This window comes from Saccopteryx bilineata, chromosome 1 (genome assembly GCF_036850765.1).
Source record: "Saccopteryx bilineata isolate mSacBil1 chromosome 1, mSacBil1_pri_phased_curated, whole genome shotgun sequence".
Lineage (NCBI taxonomy): Eukaryota > Metazoa > Chordata > Mammalia > Chiroptera > Emballonuridae > Saccopteryx > Saccopteryx bilineata.
The window spans coordinates 92,093,779-92,110,910 of record NC_089490.1 but is presented as its reverse complement, the minus strand read 5'-3'; the positions used below and the strand labels follow the sequence as shown (position 1 = coordinate 92,110,910).

Sequence of the window (17,132 nt, the reverse complement as noted above, 5' to 3'; positions counted from 1 at the left end):
CTGGGACATGTGGGAAATTCAAAGCCAGAGGCGCCTTGTTTATTGTATTGAATTTCCCAGAATGCCCTGGGAGATGCTCTTTGGCAGTGGTCCCCAACGTTTTTTGGGCCATGGATCGGTTTAATGTCAGAAAATATTTTCACGGACCGGCCTTTAGGGTGGGACGGATAAATGTATCACATGACGGAGACAAGCATCAAGAGTGAGTCTTAGACGAATGTAACAGAGGGAATCTGGTCATTTTTTAAAAATAAAACATCATTCAGACTTAAATATAAATAAAACAGAAATAATGTAAGTTATTTATTTTTTTCTCTGCGAACTGGTACCAGATGGCCCACGGACCGGTACCGGTCTGCAGCCCGGGAGTTGGGGATCACTGCTCTTCGGGACATGAGCTCCATGTTTGCTTGGGCTTGAGTTGGCACTCCCCTGAGATATGGGTCTGCAGCTACTTGTGCTGCCATGGAGGGCTTTCCCTAATCCTTGTCCAGCTCTGGTTTGGCCCCAGCATCCTCCTTTCTCCTGAGTGGGAACAGTCAGTGGTCCCGGCAGCAGGGGCCTCACCCATCCTGAAGGTTAAAAGCTCCTGTGTGACCACATGGCACTTTCCCTTTAAGGGCACAATGTGCTTGATAGCTTCAGGAACCAGAGCCCCTCCTCTCAGGACCAAGGCCCCTCCCACATATTCATTCATACAACCCCATCACCTGAGGAGCTTGTCAGGCAGGCAAGGGAGTGGCCATGACCAGAATCACTCTTGTTTGTGGGTCTTGGTTCTTCTAAACTGGTCTGGACAATAAAACATAATCCATAAATTTATACGCACACAGTCTCTGGGCATGAGAGTTGAAACCCTAACACATCATCCTACTACTTCACGCAACCTTGTACAGAGAAAACTTTATCTCACATGTGAACCACAGCGTTGCTTCTGGAAGGAAAAGGACAAGGGGATGACCTAAATACACAAGAAGAGGAGGACAGCTAAATAAATGTAAGCGAATAGCACTGTCCTGAAACTCATGCTTTCAAATAATATTTAAGGGCATGAACAGTAGCTCAAAATATGATATTAAGTGAAGAGATTACTTTAATTTTCACTTTCATTAAATCTTGTCACTAATTTTCAATATAATTTGCTAATAGGGTAAAGGACTAGAAAAAGTAGTCCATATGGTGAGTTTTTAGGGGGAATGTGGTATTGCATGGTTTGTTTTCATTTTCTTTTTTTTTTTTTTTTTGTCAGCCTCCAAAATCTTTTTAATAAGATAGGATCTGGGGTTAGTTTTTGTAGCCACGGCTGGCCCGTCGGCCTCTTGCCCGCTGGAACTTCCGGCCCTTGGACCTTACGTAGGGTTTGGTGTGGCTGTGAGGGGTTCCTGGAGCCTTGCCGAAATGCCTGTACACCTCTCGGCCCTTGCAAGGACCGGAAAGCAAGACAGTGCCACAGCCCTTGGGGGAGTCCAGGGCCAGCTGGTCAAATGTGAGGATCTTGCCCCCAGCCTTGAGGATGCGGCTTCGGGCGCGGCTGGTGACTCGAAGGGCACACACCTTCAGTTTGGGCACCTCCTGGATACGCACGTCATCGGTTATAGTCCCTACAACCACAGCGGTTTTGCCCTCCCGGCCAGGAAGCTTCATCTTCCGAATCATCTGAGAAAGGGACAGAGGTGGCCGGTTGGAGCGACTCATGAACAACCTCTTCAGCACCACTTGGTTGAAGGTCGAGTTGGTTCATCTGGCCAGAAATCTGTATAGCTTAACCAACAGCCTTAGGTAGATGTCCTGGCTCTTGGGTTCCTTGCGCCGAACCTTTCGGTCTTTGTTGTGTCGGATGTCGACTCCTGTTATGGCGCCTTCTGCTCCACCACATCCGGAAAGAGACTTTTTTATTTATTTTTTACAATATTAGATTATTCAAACTTGTGCAAATAGTGGGAACTGCCATTATCAAGAAAAACAAGTATTTAAAAAGATACTGTAAAAACCTGTTTTTTAAAAAATTGGTCTATTTAGCTTAGCAATAAAACACTTTTGAGGGCTTATAATCCAACCTAGTGGAGTTCAAGGAGTTAAGTGCATTTCTAGCCCAGGTTTTTCGAATTTATAACCTGTTCAAAATGTCTGCTATGTTTTGTGCCTGTCTGTCACTCAGAAGTTCATTGCGCCGGGTGGCTACCTAGCCACACCATCCAGGTGGTTCTGCTTACTGAATATTACTAGAGTTATCTATGTGCCATTCTTTTTTTTTTTTTTCTTCTATCTTTCTGAAGTTGGAAACGGGGAGGCAGTCAGACAGACTCCCGCATGCGCCCGACCGGGATCCACCAGCATGCCCACCAGGGGGCGATGCTCTGCCCATCTGGGGCATTGCTCTGTCACAACCAGAGCCATTCTAGCGCCTGAGGCAGAGGCCATGGAGCCATCCTCAGTGCCCGGGCCAACTTTGCTCCAATGGAGCCTTGGCTGCGGGAGGGGAAGAGAGAGACAGAGAGGAAGGAGAGGAGGAAGGGTGGAGAAGCAGATGGATGCTTCTCCTGTGTGCCCTGGTCGGGAATCGAACCTGGGACTCCTGCACGCCAGGCCGATGCTCTACCACTGTATGTGCCATTCTTTACCACCTTGTTGTGGTTGTTGTTGTTTTGAAAGGATACAGGAAGAGCACAATCATTCACAGAAGGCTCCTGCCAGCTCCTGCCTTAGATAGCAGAGCTACAAAGATCCTTTAAAAAATTATGCTTCTCTTTTAAAACCAAAATGCAGTATATGGTGTGTTCTCATTACCTTATGCACCAGCAATTACGAGAGTACAGAGTGGAATAACCAACCCCAGGGTCGTCTGTATATACTAATTGGAGAGAGTGATTTTTGAACTGGGCTTGGAAGGATAACTAGGAGTAATCTAGCCATTGGAAAAATGGGCGATGGGGATAATATAAGCAAAAGTACGAAGTGGTGATGGTGCGTGCAGCGTTAGGAAAATATGCAAAATCAGTGACTCACATGGCGGGAAGAACAAGATGAGCCTGCCCGGGAGAGTATTTGAATGTTGTGTTAGGGAATTTTTAGTTTGGTTTTTGGAGGAAATGGGAAATGTTGGCTAATTGCAGGTGCAGTATATAGCGCATGAGTGGGGGAAGTGGTTCAGCCACTCAGCGTAAGTTCACCAATTCCAACAGCTTGGCAAACAGAATTGATAAAAGTGCCCAAACAAGTCACAGGGCAATCCTTTAATTCTCTAACATTACATTCTATGCGCTCAGCCCTGTTTCAGTCTCTGTGAATAATGTGTAAAAATCTGTTAAATCATTTTTTTTCTCTTAAGTATATATGCAGCTTGCCAAATATAGGCCACAGGGTAGGAATAATACTACTTTAAAAATAAATGTTATTAAGAGATAAGACCAAAGTAAGTGACTCAGCGATACAAGAACTGGGAGTACTGAGATTCTTCCGCTGCGTCAGTACAATTCATACCATAATCACGTGTGTGTGTGGACTGCTCTTTCCTGTCTTGGTAGACGAGGCAGTATAGATGGCCAGTGAACATGGAGGGAGGTGTGACCCAGTAACCCACTGAGAAATGCTTTGTAGGTTTTCAGAGCTGTACCAAGTCCTTCTGTTAGTTAACCTTTGTGGAGTCAGCTAACCAGGGAGGCAGGGATGTTTCTACAAAGCCACCTGCTTTACATTTAACAGGAGTGTGTGTGTGTGTGTGTGTAATAAAATGGTTAAAATAAGACATTGCAGTCACACAACCTAAACTCAAATCCAAGCTCTCCCCACATTCCAGTCCTGCAACCTTTGCAAGTTCAATCATCTCTCTGAACCTCCTTTCCTTTGTAAATGGAGATGGTTAGAGTTTCAACCTCCTGGGACTGTTGTGAGGATTTACTATGAAGCCCTCAGAATGAGGCTAGGCAGGTAGGACACAACTGCTAAGCATTAGTGTTACATTACCCAGGTCTGTGATCATTTGCTAATGAACCAGGAAGTCACAAAGGAAGAGAGAGGTTTAGGTCAGTGCGACCCTGAAGAACCCACTGGGAGGGAAGGATCAGTGTCTAAAGATTATCCTTTCCTCCCTTCCACATTTCCTGCCTTCTTTCTTCCCATAATTATTGATTGAGTGCCTATTATGTGTCAGAAACTCTTCTAGATGCTATAGAAACTACAGTAAATAAAACAATTGCAGGTCTGCCCTCAGGGTCTTTACATTCTAGTGAAGGAGACAGAAAAAAACCACCAATTTAATGTCAGGTAGTTTTGGCTGCTGCAAAGAAACTGAATGAATTGGATGTGGGATTTTTCCCCCCTGGGAAGATCTTAATATTGGTAGGGATAGAGAGAGTGAAAGGCCAGTAGGGAGACAGATCTACTGTGAGGGCAACATGGGGGTGTCCAGGATCCGTCCTGGACTAGAAAACCAGCCCGGCTCTGTAGCCCAAGGGGTGTCTCCCCAGGCTGGTCTCATTACCTAGAGCAGCAGTGCCCTTTGCCCTCAGATGTTACACATGGAACATCTGGGAAGCCCAGGAAAGGACCATCACCCTGGGTATGGAGACCTTATCTGGCTAACAATCGTCACACACCAGCTGACCAGCCACTATGTGGGGAATCCTTCCCTCAACACCCAGGTCACTGGTGAGCTGGCCTATGGCACCACCAGGTGCCGGGGTATGTTACTCTATTCTGTGTCTTAGTACATAGGGTACAAGAGTATGATTAATTTTATGCCTCAACTTGTCTAGGCCACAGTGCCCAGATATTTGGTCAAACACTAGTCTAGATGTTACTGTAGAAGTATTTTTTAAGTGAGTTTAACATTGAAGTTAGTACACTCTGAGTAAAGCTGGTGCCTTTTCATCATGTGGGCCTCATCCAATCAATGTAAGAGAAAGACAATTGACTTCCCTCAAAGAAGAAAGAGTGCTCCTTATAATCTATATTTGGATTCAAGCTGCAACATCAGCTCTTCCTAAGCTTCCAGCCTTCTAGCCTATACTGCAGATTGTGGACCTGCCAATATTGTGGACTTGCCAATATTGTGGATTCAACAATCATGTGAGTTTTGATCTCTTCATGGATGGATTGAATAGATAGATTTGACCTCTTTGTTTATTTATCTGTCCATTCATGCATCCATCTACCCATCCATGGATCCATCCACCTATCCTTGGATCCATCCACAAATCCATTCATCCACCCACCCTCCCATCCATCCACACACCCATCCATGCATTCATCCATCCATGCATTCATCCATCCACCCATCCATGCATTCACCCATCCATGCATTCATCCATCCATGCATTCATCCATCCATGCATTCATCCATTCATGCATTCATCCATCCACCCACCCATGCATTCACCCATCCATGCATTCATCCATTCATGCATTCATCCATGCATGCATTCATCCATCCACCCATCCATCCATCCACCCATCCATCCATCCATGCACCCATCCACCCATGCATTCATCTATACATTCATCCATGCATCTACCCATCCATCCATCCATCCATTCACCCATCCACCCATCTACCCATCCACCCATCCACCCACCCACTCATCTATCTATCCATTCTTCCACCTATCCATCCACCCATTCATCTATCCATTTATATATACACACACACATTCTATTGGCTCTTCTTCCTTAGAGAATAATACTAATATGGGGGATGGAAACCTCAGTCACATTTAGATAACTCCTATTCTTCCTTCAAGATTTAGTTCCAGTGTCACCTCCAAAGTGATATTTTCCCTGGTGTTTCAGTCTTGAAAGTTGCTGTACTTTCTCATTATGTAATAATTATTTCTATATATTTCCTGGAGAACTAGGCCACTTATAATTTATATTTATATACCTAATGCCTAGCAGAAATCCAGACCTCTGGTTAAGAGCTCCCTAAACAAGATTAGGACATGAATTTAATGACCACGTTGGGCAGGGCCATTTCCCAGTCATCTCTGAATATATTTAATGCCTGATGGATTGATATGATATACTTGTACTAAATCTTAGTTGAACTGCATTAAACTACCTCATTGTCTACCCCAATCATGGCCAGTTTTGCCTGAGAAGGGGTTGAGTCATCCATGCCGCCTCCCCCCCCATACCTCCGAATGTGACTATATGTGGCAATCTAGTCTTTATAGAAGTATTCAGTTAAAATGAGGCCATCAGGATAGGACCTAATCTGGTATGATTGGTGTCCTCATAAAAAGGGGAAATTTGGACCCAGAGAGGTACATAGAGGGAAGACAATGTGAAAAAATACAGGGAGGAGAAAGTCACCTAAAGGCCAAGCACAGAAGAAGCCTGAGTCAGAAGAAACCAGCCCTACTACCACTTTGATCCTGGCCACCTCGTCTCCAGAATGGAGAGACAATGCATTTCTATCATTTAAGCACTCAGCCAGTGGTAACTACAATAGTTACTGCAGTCCTAGCAAACTAACACAGGGCATATCCCCATCAACAGGTGTGTCATTTTCCATTCACCCGGGCATCTGGCCCCCTGTGAAGCTCCTTCCAAATATTTACTATTTGAGGGAGGATCTGAGTATTTAAGTCAATGAGCTATCACCAAATCTTTTTTGACTACCTTATCTCCTATTAGCGTCCTTACTTTGGATTGTCACTATAAGGTGAATTATCTCCAAGGCAGGACCTGGTACACAGTAGTCATTCAGTAAGCACCTGTGTAAATGAATGGATAAGTAGTGAAGACGCCTGCGGCTTGCAGCACTATCAAACCACCCTTCCTCATTCTGTGTGACTCTCTCAGCTCAGCCTCTGCGTTCCACTCAAGACCCAACCCCTTTTAGAGCTGCTCTGTCTGCCTTACCAGGTGCCCTGATTCATTAGTAGTTTCCATTAAAGCTATGATTGAAAAGACACTTTCATTGAAAACCCTCAAGCATGGTGTTTTGTTGGCGGGCTTCCCCTGCTCTGCAATAATAACCTTTTATGAGGTGCTGAACTTTCTCATGTTAGTCTCTCCTCCATAACAGCCTTTTCTTTGATCCTTTCTGGAAGGACCTGCCCAGGCCCATTTAGTAATGTCAGAGGATCTAAAGCAAAATAAATCCCTGACAATGGAGGCTGGAAAAGACCTGGGGAGACGCTTGTGTTCAAACCCCTTACTTCTCAATTGTGTCACAGTTTTCAAAATAAGTCATGCAGACGGTGGTAGTAGCTGTAAGAAAAATAACAACAAAAAGCACATGTCCTAGGCTTTATACCATTGGCAAAGAATTCTCACTTGTGTGATTTTATTTCATACATCAGCTTAAATAAAGTGAGGTGACCTGGAGTGTAAATACGATCGCTGACCCTGGTGCCAGAGCCCCCGTGAGGATTCCGGCTGGGCCACGTCCGTTCTCCTGGGACCCTGGGCGAGTCACTTCGCCTTGATGAGCCTTTGTTTCCCTAGCGTGGACACAGGGATGAGCAAGGTTCCTCAACCCAATGAGGTTGCCAAAGGCCAAAAAAATACAAAAGAGCTTTGAATACTATAAAGTTTTACAAAAACATAGTGTGGTGATTTTTTTAAAAAAACTTCAACGTCTCTTCGTTGATTTTTTAAAAAAATTGTTACCAGCAAAACAAGGACAGTTTTTTTAAGGAAATTTTATTTTTAAGTGAGAAACCGACCGGTAACTTGGTTTCAACTATCAGTTGAATTCACCATGGGAAGCTTAATGTATCAGAGAAACTTGCTGAATCACAGCACTCATTGGTACAGTTCTGATTTGAGACGTGTATATCTGAGTATTTGTTTCTGCCACTGATAAGTTGCTTTTTTAAAGGAGTAATTTCTTCTCTGTCCCCTTTTGGTTTTGATATATTCTTTCTAATTATTAAAAAAAGTTCACTTGAGGCCCTGGCCGGTTGGCTCAGTAGTAGAGCGTCGGCCTGGAGTGCAGAAGTCCCAGGTTTGATTCCCGGCCAGGGCACACAGGAGAAGCGCCCATCTGCTTCTCCACCCCTCCCCTCTTCTTCCTCTCTGTCTCTCTCTTCCCCTCCCGCAGCAGAGGCTCCATTGGAGCAAAGTTGGCCCGAGCGCTGAGGATGGCTCCATGGCCTTGCCTCAGGCGCTAGAATGGCTCTGGTCGCAACGGAGCAATGCCCCAGATGGGTGGAACATCGCCCCCTGGTGGGCATGCCAGGTGGATCCCGGTCAGGCACATGTGGGAGTCTGTCTGACTGCCTCCCCGTTTCCAACTTTAGAAAAATACAAAAAAAAATTTTACTTGTTCATTCACTGAGCAAAGATTTATTGATCCATTGCTGGGTACATATTGAGGCACAGGGAGACAAAGCCCTTGTCCTCATGAAGCTCACATTGTAGATGGAGGAGATACATGGTGAATATAAAGAGAATGTCCAGTATGTCAGACGTTAATATACATTCTGGAGAAAAACAAAAACAGTAGCAAGAGAAGGAGTGCTCAAAGGTAAATAGTGGGTCAGAGAAACATTGTACTAACCAGAGTAAATGATGGAGCAGCCATGGGGATATCTGAGGGAAGAGAAACGAGGCAGTAGGAACAGCAACTGCACAGGTTAAGAGGCATGACTGTATTTAGCATGTCTGTGGAACAGCAGGGAGGTTAGTGTAACTGAGGGTTAGTGAGTGGTGTAGAAGAAGAGGTTATGAGGTCTGAAAGATAAGGGTACTGGGAGTGGGAGTGGCAGAAATGACCCTAGAAGGTCACTTAGAACCATGTGAACAATTGTGTGAGGATGCTGTCCTGTTTTGAGTAGAGGAGCCATTGGAAGGTTTGGAGTAGAGGGATGGCATGATTCCACTGATGTCTCTAAAGGATGCCTTTGGCTCCTATGCTGAAAATAAACTGCAGTCGAAAGAAATAGGAACAGAAAGGCTGTGGTATGTTTACTTCTAAAACTGAAGGAGGCTTAGACTTGTGTGGTCACAGTAGAGGTGATAAAGTAGTTTGTATCAGTCAGGATAGGTTGTGTGATGCCATAACAAAAGATCCCCAATAGCTCAGTGGGCTAGAATAATATACGTTTATTTCATGCTGAAGTGCACATGCTACAGGGTATTTTGAAAAGCAATGATTAGACCTTCATTGTATAATGACCAATTTCATAAAAGAAGCTGCTCTGAAAGTTTCTGTAGTGTCATCTGGTCTATGTGGTGAAGTACTCAGCCCCTACTCAACAAACAATTGCTCAGCTCTTGCCCGTAACACGCCCTATACCAGTTTTTTCTGGAATATGTAAAGTGTGCCTGCTATGAGCTGGACCGGGCAGCCTATCCCATTTAGAAGGAGCTCCATTGAAAACTTCTTCCTAAAAGTGACTTGGAAGTCCGGCTGACTGCAGCTTCTGTTCGTTGGCCAGTCTGTAGCCTCATGCATCCATCTAATGCCAGACGGAGAAGGTTCAGGGCAAGAGGGAAATTTTCTTTCCTCTCCCCTGCCAGTTCTCCACAAGGACAGGGGAATTACCCACCTGATGGGTCACAGTTCAGACTACACTTGTATCACATTTGCAGTGCACCATGCTACCTTGCACCAAAACACTGCACACAGTTCTTTCTTCCCTGTTCCTCCACGCAGCTGGGCTGGAAGCCGAGCTACAGTATAATATCCAGCTACTGTGAGCTCCTCTTCCTCTTTCCCTGCCTGCATATCTGACAAGCATGTCATCATGTTGTTTTCCTGACCAGTGCAGCGAGCCAGAGAACTTGGGATTTTAAGATCCGTTGGGCCTTGAGAGAAGGTGGGAATTCTAGTGGGTGTGGGGGTGAGGCTCTTGCTGGAATCTAGTGACACCAGATTTTCTGTTTTGTTTTGAGTTGAAAGAAAAACAATCTTTTTGGCCCAATCAATCCTAAACTCTTCATTTGTCTCTCATTTGCCATTGTTCCTTGTGAGTATTTTCCCTGAGAACTTCAAAGGCAAGAAGTCACGGGGAGGGATGGAGCTTGGATTTGGACACCCCCCGCTTTCTCAGCAATAATGCTATCGGAACCTTGTGCCAGTTGTACAAGAAAGAATTTATAATATTTCAACAATTTATTTGTTGTTTGAGCGTTATTACCAACATCTCCTGGAAACACTCTGGCAAGCTCTGTTTATACACTTCCAGTGACAGGGACCTCTACCTCCTAAAGCTACTCTTTCCATCTTTACACCCTTCTGGTGAATAAAAAATTCCTTTGTGTGTCAAGCCAAGTCTGACCCCCCAGTAACTTCCATCTCCTGGCCCTCTTTCTCTCCCTCAGGGTTAAAATGGAATAAATGTAAAGAGCCTGTTTCCTTGTCATGTAACAGCTCTTCAATGTGACCACAATTCCCTCTAGTTCTGTTAAGGTCTGATAACGGAGGGAAGGAGATACTCCCAGGTGCTCTGGCTGTTTCTCTGTAATTGACTTTTCTGCTTAGTGCTCAGCTCCAATGAGCTTCTGTTGATTTGCTGGTCTGCAATCCCTTCTGTGTATACAGCCTAATGGAGTTCAACATCTAGGGGACAGGTAACGGCTACGGATGGAAGTCATGGCTCCTGGTATGTCTCCATGCTGTTTGTCATGAGATAACCCATTCTCAGAGCCCTACAGGAGACCTGCCTTTGATACTTAATGGTCCTAACATTTGCCGAGTGTGGAGTTTTCATGTAAAGGACACCTTTGTTTAGGTGCCAGATGGGTAAGTAGTCTTGGTAGAGCCAGGCATCACTGTATACACACAAAGACAGTGTTTGTACATCACCACAAGGAAGAAGCCTTGATCCTCATCTATGAGCAAGAGAATGGTGAACACACAAGAGCAGGAGCTATGGAATTAGACCTGATTCAGATCCTGCCTCTACCATTTACTCTCTCTTGTGCTCTGTAACCAACCACTCTCTCTCCCTCTCTCTCGCTGGACTTCATTTTCCTCCTACATTTGCAAACCAGAGAAGTAATATCCTCCCCATAGGGTTGTGGTTAGGATAAAATAAGTGAAGGGTCTGGTGTAGAGCTTGACACATAAAAGATGCTCAGAAATGTAAGTTATCTTCTTCGATTTTTCAGTTTACAAGATTTTTTTTTTTTATAGACGGTCTAATGATACCTGGGATTTATTTGATCAGATTTTCACCCTTCCTGCAGGGCCACTGCAAATGTAAATACTCTCTAGTCTAGGAAGACAAAAAAAAAAAAGACTTCAGAGGGAAATGTGCAACCTCATCCTTGAGAATTTCTCTGCTCGACCCAGCTTGCATTATTCATGCGTTCGCCTCCCTATCTACAAAATGCTTGGGTTGAACTAGATGATCTCTACGTCTTACACTCTATTCTGATTCTCATCTATTATTCTTGTAGCTGTCTGTGGCTATTTTTATTCTGTTTTTGAAAAATAAGTGAAGGGAGAACAGTTCCTGAAATCCCCCTCACTTCCAGGGGTTCGGTTGTATATTCTTTTTACAATTATTTTTTGCTCACTGCCACTCTAAGAGAGAGCTATTACTCCTTTCTCATGGATGAAAAGGTCAGAGAGATTAATAAATTAGCCAAATCACTCTTGGTAAGTGGCCAAGCTTTTTAATTTGGGTGGGGACACGAACTTGAGAATGTTTCTACTGCTCAGAGGTTCGAGTCCCTTCCTCAGTGCTCTCGTCCCCAAGAGAGAGCATCATGGAACAGAGAAAGAGCACACGGTCCCCAGAGTTAGCTTTTATTCTCCCTCTAAATTGAATCATCCTTTCCCAGAGGGAATTGAAAAAAATTGCCTGCTAGATCTATTTTTACCTTCATGATCACCTTAAAAGGCATATGAGCTGATGCAATGCCAGTAGCCACGGACGGCCACCATCATCACAGATGCCTGGCCCGTGCAGGTTCGCATTGGATTCGGACAGACAGTAATGAAACAACAGAGCCAAGAACTGGTGGGCTATTACCTTTAATCCTAGCTCGCACCTGGCGGGCAAGAAATACACACAGCAGAAAATACTTCCCTTTCCATTCACGGCTCCCAAAACCACTGACTCATCCGAGTATTCCTAGAATCAAAGGCCCCACCAGCCTTATTCACCTTTGTTCCCCATCTCTTTCTCTCTGCATAAACTCTGCACAAACTGTTTTCTCCTTCAGCACTCCACCATCTTGGCCTCTCTTCTGCAATACTGATGGCAGGATCTGAGCAAGAGCCCCTGGTCTGTCTTATTGTATAATGTAGAAATTAAAGCCTTTAAACCAATATACAGTTAAGGAAGTCTCTGATACAAAGCCACTTATCTGAGGCATAAATGGGATTCCTCATAAGAGTGCACCACCTCACATCATGCAACAGTCAAGGGTATGGGGAAAAGCTTAGTTTTGAGAAGATCTTAGTATTAGAAGGATGTTAAAAAGATCTTAGTATTTAAAAAATGGAAAAGGCTTAGTCTTAAAACTAAGCCTTAGGCTATAAGGACCTTGCCAGCTTACAGCCTGTCCCCCACACCCAATGCAAACTATAAGTGAGCAAACATATACATCATATTTGCAAACATTTGACCAACAGCTGGACAGAGAGAAATTAAATACAGGGTCCAGGGGACTGCAGGTCTGGGCCGTAAGTTTCCTTTACTCAGTGTGTGACCTTGGGGAGGTTGTTGGCATCTTCTGAACCTCAGCAGTGTCTTCTCTATCCAATGAAAGGGTTGGAGCAGGTTTTCCAACTGTGCTCCCCGGACCAGCAGCTTCAGTGTTACCTGGAAGCTTGTTAGAAATGTAAATCTCAGTCTCCACCCCAGCCCTTGTGAATCCGATGCCCAGATGAGGGAGCCCAGTGGTCTGTGCTTTTATAAGCCCTCCGGGAGGCGTGGGCCACAGTGAAACTGGAGAGCCACTGGCTAGCCAGACACTAAGGGCTCTGCCTCTGGCAGAAGTCCTGGCAGGTGTGATATCACAATCCTAGGGAAGTGAGTGAGGGAGAAACTGAGCGAATTATCAAGGCAGATGGCCTGTCAATGAAGGAGCGTCTTCTGCACAGTGTCCTGCCTCCCAGTTTTGCCTCTAGCACACACGCGTATTGTTATAGCTTCCTTCTCTCTCACTCTCTAATTCTCATCAGCCAAGGGTAGGGGAAGTGACGGTACTAACCTCCTCTGTTTTCTGGGAACTGAATGATGCAGCTTGCAGGAAGTACCTATCCTCCCTGGGTCTCCATCCTTATTGTAAAATGTAAACAAATAAGAAAATAAAAAAAAACTCTTTTGATAAAAAAATATCTGGGTGACATTGTTTTTTTCCGCTTGAACTCATGGAGGTCAGCCCTGAGGAAACCTAGCTCATCACAGGTGCCATGACCCACAGGATGGTTCCCAGTCCGTTTTCGGGACATCTGAGTTTGTCTCGCGAGGAAGCTCCCGCTCTTCACAGTTGATTGGAACTTCTTTAGGGTATGTGAACAGGAAGGGCACGTTTTGGGTTTTTGTTTTTTTTTAAAAAGCCGGAACCAACTTATGCTTTAAGCAAAATGAAAGTAGAAAGTGTTCTGACACAGAACATGGTCCAGGCTCCCAGGGCAGGAAGGTGGTCAAGTCCTGGTGGCAACTGTTGGTAACAGAGTCCGTATAACCAATCTGGCTCTGCAGGGCTGATGTCGCTGTTGCCAGTCCTCCTGGTGGATTATGGTCACCTGCAGCTCTGGAGTCTTGTGGCCACATGATTCTGTACCCTCTGCCTCCCTCTGCTCCTCCCACCCCAGCAGTCTTCCCCCTCCTATTAGCAAATCCCTTCAAGGGGGAGAACCTGGTCGGCTGACCTGAGTCAGGTGTGCCCCACCCCTTGGTCTGATAAGGTGTGGCTAGACACAGGCCCAGCCTATGCACTTAGCCTTCCCTGCAGGTAAGACAGCAGTTCCGGAAGCTCTTAGGAACCAGACAGACCATGAAAGATGCTCATTTCATAAAAGATGAGAGAGAAATCTGCTGAATCCTCCTCAAGAACTAGAGCTGCTGACTGCTGACAGGCACAGGAGATCATCAAAATCCTGCCATTGTGTCCCTGCTAAATGGTGACGATTTATAATGTAGGATGCTCTTTTAAATTTCACCGACAAGAAAGGCTGACTAAACAGGCATGGGATATGGAAAGGAAATCTTTGATTCTATAAACACACTGAACATCAGCATAAACAAGGCTATACGGGATCACCTAAATTACTGTTATCTTCTGTGAATGTTGTGCTTAATAACAGCTTATTGAATCTCCGTGTTATGTAAGGTTGTTCTGTGATGATGACACAATTTTTGTTTTTGGTTTTACAAGAGGTAATTGAATACAGACAAAAAAAAATGTTTTTACTGATAGCAAAGAAATTGGTGTAATGTTGTGGAAAGCACTGTGGGCTAACAGTCTTTCCTCACCCAGCCACAGCTTAGCTGTCCTATGGGCTTCGGCCCCCTCAGCTGCAGGACAGCAGAGCTAGCCCAAATGATGTCCGAGGCCCTTCTGACTGCTGACATCGAAGTTTTCTCTGATCTCCTGTGGGCAGAGGTTCTGTGCAATGTCCTCTGGACACTGGATCCACTGTGGTCCAGCAGGAAACAAATGGCATGCTCAAAGGGTTTGCTGGCAAAGTTTAATGAAAAGATTGTTTATGGGGGCTTGGATTGGGGTTGGGAGAACCCTTAAGGGACTCCAGGTGGTGCCTCCCATTGGCTGAACCCAGAGAAGACGGGGTGGAAGGTTGCCCAGGGAGATAGTCGGCCTGTTGTACAGAGAAGGACAGACCTAGACCTGGAAGGACAAATGGAATCCAAAAGAAATAAAAGGGACTGCAGTGGCTCTCTCTCCACCCCTGTGCTGCCAGCCTCAAACAAATATACAATACATTTGCTCTCTAACAGAGTCCTCATCACCTCTGGCTTTGAAGGGTAAATGGAAATGTTGCTCTCTGTAGTGTGCCCCCACTGGATGCACCTGAAGCCCCCAGGCTGCACAGGAGAGCTCTAGTTGCAGACATCCAGCTCTCGGACGGAAGAGGGGGTCTGGGGCCCATAGCACCCCCTCCTCCTGGGAGGTACTGGGACCTGGGACGGTCTTCTCAAGGTTTTCCAAGCCTTTCCATTCCAAGCTACCATGAATATAAGGGGATCCAGTCTGTGCCATAACTTACAACAGCCTTGAAAATGGCCTTCCCAGCTCTGACCTGCTCTATCTTCCTCACACTCCTGCAATGAGCCACCAGTATTCATAACAGACTTTTCTTCAAGTACTCTGCCCAGTTTACCTGCAGGCACAGGTGGTTTCTTATTACAACACCTGCTCTTGGCTGTTTCCTTCTCCTGGTGTGTGCTTCCTCTTCATCTCCCCGAAAAAACAGCTAATCTTAGGTGCTCAGTCAAACCCCATGAACTCAGAACTGCCTCAAATGGAAGTGAGCTCTCCTTCCTTTGTCAAACAGCTCTCCTTTCTACCTGTCTTTAAGCTCATGGGTGTCATGTTAATTGAACCCTCTTTTAAGCTCTCCTTTTGTCCCATCACTGCTACCTTAGCTGACCTTTGGCTTGCTTGTTCTCAACAATCCACTCTAAGGTCATCTCCTGTTCAGCTTCTCACCATAAGGAACTACACTTCCCAGAATTCTTTGCTCCTTGGCTCCCAAGTAGTTTCAGCTAATGGGAGGCCCTGGTAGAATACAGAGAGTCCTGGGGTGTTTCTCTCCCTCTTTCTTTGGGCTTATGGAAGCATCTCCAGCTCCAGCACCATCTCTTCTGGATTCACCTCCTGCACAGGAGTCTCCACGTGGTTCCCACTGGAGGCTCTCCAGTTCTGGGCTCTGGTAGCACCATCATTTCTCCATGATCCTGAAGTGCTAGGAGGGGGCAGCAGCTCTTTACTGATGGAAACCTATATGGCCTTTCAGCTCTTCCATCACCTGTTACCTGATTCCCTATGTTATGTTTCCTCTGTTTTAAATACCTGGAATGGTTTCTGTCTCCCCGAGTGGGCCAGGCAGATGCACCAGCTCACCTTCAAATGAGAGAGGCAGCATGAGATTGTGGAAAGAGGAGTCATTCACCTTCGTCAAAAAAGATACAGGGGGCCAGATTCAAGTTCTGCCTTTTTCATGACAGTGACTTCGGGCAACGTCTGCAACCTCTAACCAATGACAAGCGTACCTGTTTCCCAGGACTTCTGGGAAGATGTTAAGTGAATTCAGATATAGGAAAGTAGTATAAAGATGACTTAATATATGGCAGATACTCAGTAACCTAACCTAGAGTCCTATTTCTCAATATCAACAAGAACTAGATTCATCTCTTTTCCTGCTCTGAGTTGTGAGTTATTGTGACTCCCAACTATTTGTGGATAAGCTCTATAATCTTTCTAGAAATCAAAGAATTACCAATGGAGTGGAGAAAACCAAAGGAAGGCAAAGGAGAGGAAATATGTTGATTAATCCATTCGAGGCACTGTGCTAGGTCCCTTAAATATCTCTCCTGGTTTACTTTTCCCTGGAAGAGAGGATTTTCAGAAGAGGAAACTGGGACGTTTAAGAGGCCTAGTAGCTTGGCTTGTCCAAAGCTGTGCAATGAGTGCCTGGTTAGAATCCAGCACTTTCCAGCCCTGGCATCCAAACGCACCATCAGGACATCAGGCTGGAAGTTAGGCAAAAGGAGCTAAGCTTCCTTGAAAAGAAAGAAGAGGTTACATCAGGTCTTAAAACAGAAAACTCATTTTCTTTTACTCTTGCAAAGCAAACCCGAGAGATGTGGGTGAGGGAGGAAGAAAGAAAAGAAATGAAGAGAAATGTGATGAGCTGGAGATCTGGAAGATCTAGGGGGTGATAAGGAAGAAATGGCATGGAGAGGGTGGTGGCAGCTGTGACAGTGGAGAGATAAGCAGCTGCCTCTCTCTAATAGAGATTCTTCCCTGCTCTGAGAAAATCCCATCCCCGGGACCTGTCAGGGGAGACATAATCCACCTCCGAGGACAGGTGAGACAGATAAGAGAAATAGAGGTGGGGAAGGCAGTCAGAAGGGTGCTGGTGTCTCAAGGACAGTCCCAGCTTTGGAAGTCACCTTGCTTCTGACCTTCACATGCCCCTCCTTTTCACAGGCACTGATAAAAGTGGACTGTGTGTAGCAGATTCAGCACTAAATTCCTCT

The 17,132-nt window shown here is 45.3% G+C and overlaps 1 pseudogene; it reads right to left on the bottom strand.

Moving 5' to 3' along the window:
- Window positions 1–1,212: 1,212 nt before the first annotated feature.
- On the bottom strand, window positions 1,213–6,112 carry LOC136319261 (large ribosomal subunit protein eL18 pseudogene; annotated as a pseudogene).
- Between the last annotated feature and the right edge of the window lie 11,020 nt (window positions 6,113–17,132).